Genomic DNA, 9,455 nt, shown 5'->3' on the forward strand with positions numbered 1-9,455 from the left:
TGAAGGATTTTGATCAACCTATTAGGAGTGAGCCTTGGTAGAGGAATTTAGACCATCTACTTGGAATTTCACCCAATTAAAAGATTTACAAATGATTGTTAGGTCAACCTTAATCCTAAGGATTTATCCTAGATTGATACAATTGTTAGAGAGTAAAAGTAAGGCTTTGATATGATAACAGCGTACAACTTCATTTGCAGATTATAGATCACTCTTTCAGTCCTCTATTTTGCTTGGCTTAAATTCATTGCAGCATTGGTAGCTTGTTCACCCTTCAAGCATTATTATTCTTAAGTCTTCTTTCTTAACATGCCATTGCAAACTCTTCTCTTAGCTCACTTGATAAAGAAAAAACCTTGTCTCCTTGACTTTCTTAGGTTCTTACACATGACAACCTTTCTTCATGACCAACCATTCTTATAAATAGGAAATTAAGATTTCTTTTTGCTCATTCTTCATCATCCAATTTAGGGTTATGATGGATTAGGTAGGATACAATGAATCCATCCCACATTCCATATCTCTTCTAGAAACTTCTCCTTGAATCCTCTTTGAATTCACCTAAAAATGGTTTACCTTGAATTCTGTGACACCAGACCATCAGCCTTATCTTCCACCTGGTTCACATAATCTAAGAAAACAAACTTGTTGGCTTAGATTCATCAAATTCACAATCTTTTAAATAATGCAATAGCTCGACATTATCAAGCTTCTGATGCTTGGTACATATTGTGTTGTTCAACATCCTCTATGAAATTATTTTCCATGAACTAAAGTTTACTAGTGCTTGGCATCAACTAAACTTTACTTGGCATCCACTATTTTGCTCAACATACACTAGAATGAACTTTTACTTGGCTCCAACTAATTTTTTGCTCAACTTGCAATGACTTTGCTTGGCACCTAATATCCACTCGGTCAATCTTGGTAGACAAACTTTTTATAACTTGTTCTTCTAAACTTTCTTAGTGTAACCAACCTTTGTAATCTTAAGTATATTATCAATTTATCATGTTATCACTATCTTAATTAATTCTTGTACTCCTTTACATAATCATAACTCAACCTTTCCTCTAGGTGCTATTGTTTCATCTTTCAATCAAATCATCTTCATTAATCAAATAAGTGATAGTACTTAAATCATATAAGTAGTTTTCTTACCAAAAAATAGCAAGTTTGACATCTGTAACAAAATAATGATTGAAACATACTGGTCATACTTGTATGTTCTCAACAATCTCCCTCTTTGGTATTGGTGGCAAACCAAATTGATCAACTTAATGGAAAACACCTTGTTCAATCAAATTGACTGGGTTAAAATAGTAAGAACAACAAAATACCAAAAAGAAAATTATTTCTTGTATTGAAATCTCTCCTCTATCAATAGGTTCCATCTTCTGAATAGGTTACAAAACTCTTTTATGTCATCCTTATAACTCCTTTTGAGTTTAATCTTATATCTCCTTCTCATTATATCTCCCTCTCACTAGGTAGATGTTAGGATGTCTCCCTCTTTAGGATTTCTCCCTCTTTTTTCTCTTGATCAACAATTGTTTCCTTCAGTAATTATCTCCCTCTAAGATGAGTAAATATCTCTAATTATCTTTCCTTTCTCCTTTTGATCAATGAATCTCCTCGTCTTTGACAACAATGCCAAAGACTTATGCCAAAAATTTGTCATCTTAACATGTAGATATAAGCTTCTTCAGTTTCTTTAGTTTTCTCCCTCTATCACCTTGCTTGTGACTGATTTGAAGTTTCAGCTCTTTGATTACTTTAGGTAGCTCCTAAAGTAATATCCTCTACATCAATTTGTAACATATAAACATTAGCTTGTTTGATGGAGGGCACTCTTGTTGTTACTTAGATAGCCTTTGATAGGGATATCATCACTAGTTTACCTCTTAGAGACTCATGAGCATCCTTAGGTAATGCTTTTGTAAAGATATCAACAATTTTCTCTTTAGTTTTAACATATTCCATCTTCACCTTTTTATCTTGAACTAACTCTCTCAAGTAATGATACTTGATTGCAATGTGATTAGTCTTTGTGTGCATCACTACATTCTTTTATATATTGATAACACTTGTATTATCACAATAAAGAGTCATTGGTTCTATTATCTCTTCCTTCATTCCTTTGAGTAGATGTTTGATCCATACAATGTTTGTAAAATTTACTACAAAAACAACATATTCAACTTCAACAGTAGATTGTGAAGTGAAATTTTGTTTCTTTCCAATCCATGTAATTAGCCTCTTGCCTAAGAAAAATGCTCCTCCACTGGTGCTCTTTCTGTCATCAATGTTTCTAGCCCAATTAGCATCAGTGTAGGCTCTTAATTCAATTTTCTCATTTTTTTCATAGTATAGACCATACTCCTTTGTTCCTTTTAGATATCTCATTATTCTCTTTACATCCCTATAGATAATGCAATGTCAGGTCTACTATGTACTACATATTGCAATTTGCCAATCATAGATCTATACAATTTTTGATTCACCTCAGCTGAATCATCATTTTTTGACAACTTGTGTCCTATCACCATAGGTATACTTACAGATTTGGAATCCTCTAACCCAAAAAAATTCAATATTTCCTTGACATACTTTGACTAGGTGATGCATATACCATATTTCATTTGATATACTTGCAAAACCACAAAGAATTTGATCTCTCCAAACATAGACATTTAAATTCTTGCTTCATCTAATTTGCAAAATCCTTACATAAAGCATCTTGACCTCCAATAATGATATCATCAAAAAAAAAATTAGATAACAAAATACCTTTGCCTTTCTTTGTCTTCATGTTTAGATTGCTATTATCATCAGTCCTTTCAAATCCAATATTCATAAGATAATTATGAAGTCTCTCATACCATGCTCTTGGTGCTTGTTTCAAACTGTATGGAGCTTTGTGTAAGCTACATACCATGTTCTTGTTGTTAACATCAACAAATCCTTCTAAGTACTCTATGTAAACTTCTTCCTCTAATATGCCATTCCGAAATGTAGATTTACCATCCATTCGATAAACTTTGAAACCTTTATATGCAGAATAAGTAATGTTCTTACTCCTTCCAACCTAGCAATAAGAGAAAATGTCTCTCCATTGTCAATTCCTTCTTCTTGTGCATATCCCTTGCAAACTAATCTTGCTTTGTTTCTTGTGACTTCACCATTTTTATCTAGATTGTTTCTAAATACTCACTTCGTGCTAACCACATTTCTGTCTTTTGCTCTAGGAACTAGAGTCCGTGTTTTTTTTTTCTCTATTAATTTTGTCAATCTCTTCTTCCATGGCTTTTCTCCAGTCTATATCTTCTAATGCATCTCTCACTAATTTGGGTTCCTTCAAACTCAAAAAACATGTATCATTTCTCAATCTATTTCTTGTCATTAGTTTATTTCTCCAATGATTTGTGTAACAAGATGATGTCTCTTCACATATTTGGACAATCTTGGTTCAGCTCTTGTTTCTTCAATTTGTCTCCCAGCTTTAGAATCACGATGTACATATTTGTCAGGTAGTTCAACATCTCTTTCATGTACACTAATCTCAGAATTAGAATGTTCTTCAACTTCATTGTATAACTCGACATCTAAATGTAGCTCGATTCCTAAATGCAACTCAATATTCATGGGATGTGACTTGGCAATCATTGAATCTTGCTATTGGTTTGTAGCTTGATTTGTAGCATCTTCTTTAGCAAGAATACCTTCATAAAAGTATACAAATAGTTTATATTCTTCTAGTTCTTTCATAGGTTCAACCTCATGTACTTCTGTATATCCATCAAAGTTCACATTTACACTTTCCATAACATTGTTAGTGTTAGTATTTAAACACTTATAAGCTTTACTTCTTATGGAGTATCCTAGGAATATACTTTCATCACTTTTTGCATCTAGTTTACCATTCTTGAAGTCTTTAAGAATATAACACTTCCAAATACCTTAAAATATTCCACATTAGGTGAGTATCCATATTATAATTCAAAAGGTGTTGAATGAGTACCTTTCTTAACCTATACACAGTTCAAGGTATAGATAGCTATGCTTATAGCTTCTTTCTAGTATTTCAAAGCAACATTCTTCTCCATCATGAGTGTTCTAGTACAATAAATTATAGATCTATTCCTCCTTTTAGCTATTCCATTTTGTGGAGGTGTTCTAGGGCCAAATGTTTGTCTTTTGATTCCTTTTTCATTATAGACCATCTCAAAATCATTTGATGTAAATTCTCCTCCTTTGTCATATCTCAAACACTTTAGACTTTTACCTTTTTCCTTCTCAACTCTTGCTAAGTACCACTTAAACATTTGAAAAGCATCAAATTTCTATTTTAGAAAAATAACTGTCATCATCCTAGAATAATCATCAACAAACTGTATAATATACTTATCTCTTTTGTAGCTTTGTACATCAATTGGTCCACACAAGTTAGAATGAACAATCTCTAGTATTCCTTTAGAGGTATTAGTTTTACTCTTAAAACTTGATTTTTTCATTTTGCCTAACTAACATTGTTTGCACATTACATTATCAGGCTTCTTCAACTTAGGTAGACCTCTAACTTTCATGTTATTGATACTAAGCAAGTTATAAAAATTGATATGACATAACCTTTTGTGTTACAACCATACATCGTCAAATTTTACAAGAAGACAAGTGGCATCCTTTATGTCAAGATAGAATAGATTAGTTCTAGTTTGATCACCCTTTCTAATCAATTTACAATCAATATCATATATCTTAGCAATCTTGTTTTCAAACTCAACCTTACATCCTGAATTATTTAGTTGTGACACACTCAAAAGATTATAGTTAATTCCTTCAATATAGTAACCATTGTCCCATAAAATCTTATTTTTGAGCTTGATGGAGCCTTTTCCTTTTATCAAATGTGGTGCATTGTTACCAAATCTTACACTATTTCCATCATAACAATTTAGGGCAATGAACTTACTTTTGTCTACAATCATATGATGTTAACACCTACTATCAATGATCCATCTATCATTCTTGTTCACACAAGTCACAAGTGCAGTTGCCTCATCTTCATCATATTCGTCCTTCATTTCAACATACACCACTTCATCATCATGTTTATTAGATTCATCTCTTGTTTCCTCTTCAACAATGTAACATGACTTTTTGCCTTTGTCTCTATAGTCCTTGCTCTCTTCATCTCTTCTACTCTTGTATTTGTCACCACCTCTATAATTATTCTTCTTTGGACATCTAGAAGCAATATGACCAACCTCATTGCAATTGAAACAAATAATGGGTAATTTACCTTTGAACTTGCCTTTACCATTATGAAATCTTCTTTCCCATAGTGCTTCAAGATATTCTACATCCTCCTCATCTATATTACTGTCAGTAGACACATACTTCTTCTTTTTCTTCTCATCAAGTTCCTTCAATGTTACCTTATCTTTGAAAGAAAATTGGATACTTTTAGGTTTGTAATTATGAAATTTAGATAGCTCAAAAGTAGTGAGTCTACCTACCAGACCTTCAAGTGATAGATCATTCCCTGATATATATCTTAGTTCTTGAATTGCAAAAACTCTAATAGCATATATAGGCAATAATGTTCTTAAAAAATTTCTCAGCACAACATCATTATCTATTTTACCAGTAGCTCCTCTTATTGCATTAACAAATTCTTTTATGCTTGCAACATATTGGGCAATATTTTCACCTTCTTCTATTCTCATATCATCAAACTTACCTCTTAAACTTTCAACTTTGGCTCTTAGAATATTTTTATCTCCTCCATAGATAGTGGCTGGGGCATCCCACATTTTATTTTCACTATAAAGACCTTTGATATCATCAAATTCAATATAGCTTAGGATAGAGGCAATCTCCAACATTGCCTGGTTATGTTCTTTCTTCTTTCTTATATCCTTAGTAGTTGGGGCTCCAATAAGATTAACATGCTCAGTGGTAATGGTAGATTGTGCATGATATCCAAGTCCTCCAAGGTGTAGCTTCATCAGACTTTTTCATGCAGGAAATTTATCTCTATTTAGCTTGGGTACTTCTCTTTTTGACATCTTGATTTTTGTGCTTCTAGTACCTTCAAACTAGTCCTCTTAAGCAGATGGCTTTGATACCAATTTTTGAAATACTTTAGAATAACTGAGAGGAGGGGTGAATCAATTATCCAAGGTTGAGATGTATAAATGAAACTTTTCATAGCTTAGTGAACCCATAAAACAATATTCATCATGCATGCATCCATAAGATTATACAATCACTAAAAAATTTGTAGGTTATTGTCAAATCAACTTGCAAAAATGTAAACATGAAATATAATAGATTCAACAACATACTTCACACAATGATTTATGTGGAAACCCAATTTGGGAAAAACTACCAATAACATGCTACTCTTTTTCACTCTTCTGAAGTGATTCCCTATGAAAGGCCAACCCTGTTAAAGGTTACAATACAAACTATTAAATGTGACCTTGTTAAAGGATTTCAATCACCGTATTAGGAGTGATCCTTGTTAGAGAAATTTAAACCATTTACTTGGAATGTCACTTACTTAAAGGATTTATAAATGACTGTGAGGTCAACCTTAATCTGAAGGATTTACCCTAGACTAATACACTTGTTAGAAAGTAATAGTAAGGCTTTGATCTAATAACAACTTACAACTTCATTTGTAGATTATAGATCACTATTCCAATCCTCCATTCTACTTGGATTTGATTCATTGTAGCTTTAATAGCTTGTTCACCCATCAAGAATTCACATCCTTAAGCCTTCTTGCTTAACATGCCATTGCAAACTCTTCTTTTAGGTCACTTGATGAAGCAAAACTCTTGTCTCCTTGACTTTCTTAGGTTCTCGCACATGACAACCTTGCTTCATGACCAACCATTCCTATAAATAGGAAATTAAGATCTTTTACAGCCCATTCTCCATTGTCCAATTTAGGGTTAGGATGGATTAGGTAGGACACAATGAATTCATATCTCTTCTAGAAACTTCTCCTTGAATCCTCTTGAAATTTTTCTAAAAATAGTTTACCTTGAATTCTATGCCACTAGCTCATCAACCTTATCTTCCACTTGATTCACATAATTCACAAAAATAAACTTGTTGGCTCTGATCCATCAAATTTACAATCTTTTAAACAATGCAACAACTCAACATTATCAAGCTTTTGATGCTCGATACATACTGCGTTGCTTGGCATCCTCTGTGAAATTACTCAGCATGAACTAAAGTTTATGAGTGCTCTACATCAACTAGACTCTACTCAACGTCTACTGTTTTACTTGGCATACACTAGAATTAACTTTTACTATGCTCTAACTTATTTTTTGCTTGGCTTGCACTGACTTTTCTTGGCACCTACTATTTACTCAGTCAAGCTTGACAAACAAACTTTGTATAACTTGTTCTTCTAAAAAATTTTAGTGTAACCAACCTTTGTAACCTTAAGTAGATTATCAATTTATCATGTTATCACTATCTTAATTGATTCTTATACTCCTTTACATAATCATAACTTAGGCTTTCCTCTAGGTGCTATTGTTACATCTTTTGATCAAATCCTCTTCATCAATCAAATAAGTGATAGTACTTAAATCATATAAGTAGTTTTCTTACCAGCAAATAGTAGATTTGACATTAATAACAAAGCACTAACTAAAACATATTGATCATACTTCTATGTTCTCAACAATCTCCATTTACAATCCCTCTCTTTGATTAGCTTCTTTAGTCTATTCTTAACACTATCACATCATCATCTATTGTTCCTCCTGAGGCTCTCATTGCACTCAAACTTGCTTTGACTCTTTCACTATATTTTATAATTTTTTCATCTTCTCTCATTCTCATATGATCAAATTGGCCTCTTGGACTTTCTTCTTTGGCTCTTTTCACATTACCATCTCCTCCATAGATCTTTTCTAGTTTGTTCCACATATCAAAGTTAATAGGGCAGCCTTTGACTTCACAAAATTTAGAATAGTTGAGAGAGGAAGCAAGATCAATTATCATTGTGTTGTGATTATTTTTATCCACCATATAATCCATAGTCAAAGGATTAGGAGGTGCCACATACTAGTTCTCCAAGAAGTGTAGGCCTGTATAACCAATGGTTTCCAAATGTAGCTTCATGAGTTCCTATCATGCTTTGAAGTTATCTCTGTTAAGCTTGGGGATATCTCTTCTATAAGACATCTTGATCTTTAGCTTACATCCTTGAAACCTTTTCTATAAGCACCAATAGCTTTGATACCAATTGTTGAAAATATAAGATGAGTAACTAAGAGGGGAGGGGTGAATTAGTTACCACTAAAACAATTCCAAAACCCTTAGATATCAATACAAACTTCCTTATAACTCACAACTCGATTATAATTAAATATTTATTGTAGCTTGGTTAACAAAGCAATATTGAGATAGTAATGTGTATTAACATTTTGTAACTTAGTTGTAGAAAGATAAATCAATAAAAACATAACATGAACATATGAGACACCAAGATTTAACATTGAAATCCAATTTGAGAAAGCCACCAATGCAACTAGTTACAACTTTTGACTCTTCTGAAGTGAGCCCTATTAAGAACCAACCTTGTTAAAGGTTACAAAATAAACTGTTAGGTGTGACCCTATTAAATGATTTGAATCACCCTATTATGAGTGGCCTTGTTAGAGGTATTAAGAAACTTCAATCTAGAAATGCCAACTTGTTAGAGGATTTTAAAAATGGTTGTTAAGTCAACTCTATTAAGAGATTTCTTCACTGCTACAATTGTTAGAGAGTAAAAATGATTGACCTAATTAACAAAGCAATTAGATTGCAAATTCATATCACTGTTCTAGTTTATCCTCTAGATCCTCCCTAATTAGAATATTCTTTATATCTCTTTGGATTTATTCTCTTAATAAGATATCATTTCTTACTCACATTTATCTTCTTCCACAACTTCCATATTTGAATCCACAACTTGACCTTTCATATATATGAAATCCAATGTCAAGATGACTTGAATACCTTTACAAATAAAAAAAATAACATCCACTATGTTGACTTGCATAAACTAAATAAAAAAAGAAGTTATACTGCTTTAGGTCGGCTTGCACTGAAACTGAGTCACTCAATTATCAACAAACTCCTTTGGTAACTGACCTAACTTGGTTCGTACTAGAATCCATTCAACAACTGACCTAGCTCAGTTTGCACTTGATCACTAAACTTGGATTCTCTAAATTTTTGCTCGATTGATACTGGAGTCTTCCAATCTTGGTTACAACTAGAAATTCTCAGTTAGAGTATAATATTTGTGTAACATCAATGACAATATACAATTGAATAATGGTTATCAATAGACCTAAGATCATTCAACACACCTATGGCTACAAGATGTGAACCAAACATTTTATAGATAAATGATTGGGAAACTACAATAT

The sequence above is a fragment of the Cupressus sempervirens genome, chromosome 3, assembly GCF_028749045.1.
Source record: "Cupressus sempervirens isolate cs-2001-9-10 chromosome 3, ASM2874904v1, whole genome shotgun sequence".
Classification (NCBI taxonomy): domain Eukaryota; kingdom Viridiplantae; phylum Streptophyta; class Pinopsida; order Cupressales; family Cupressaceae; genus Cupressus; species Cupressus sempervirens.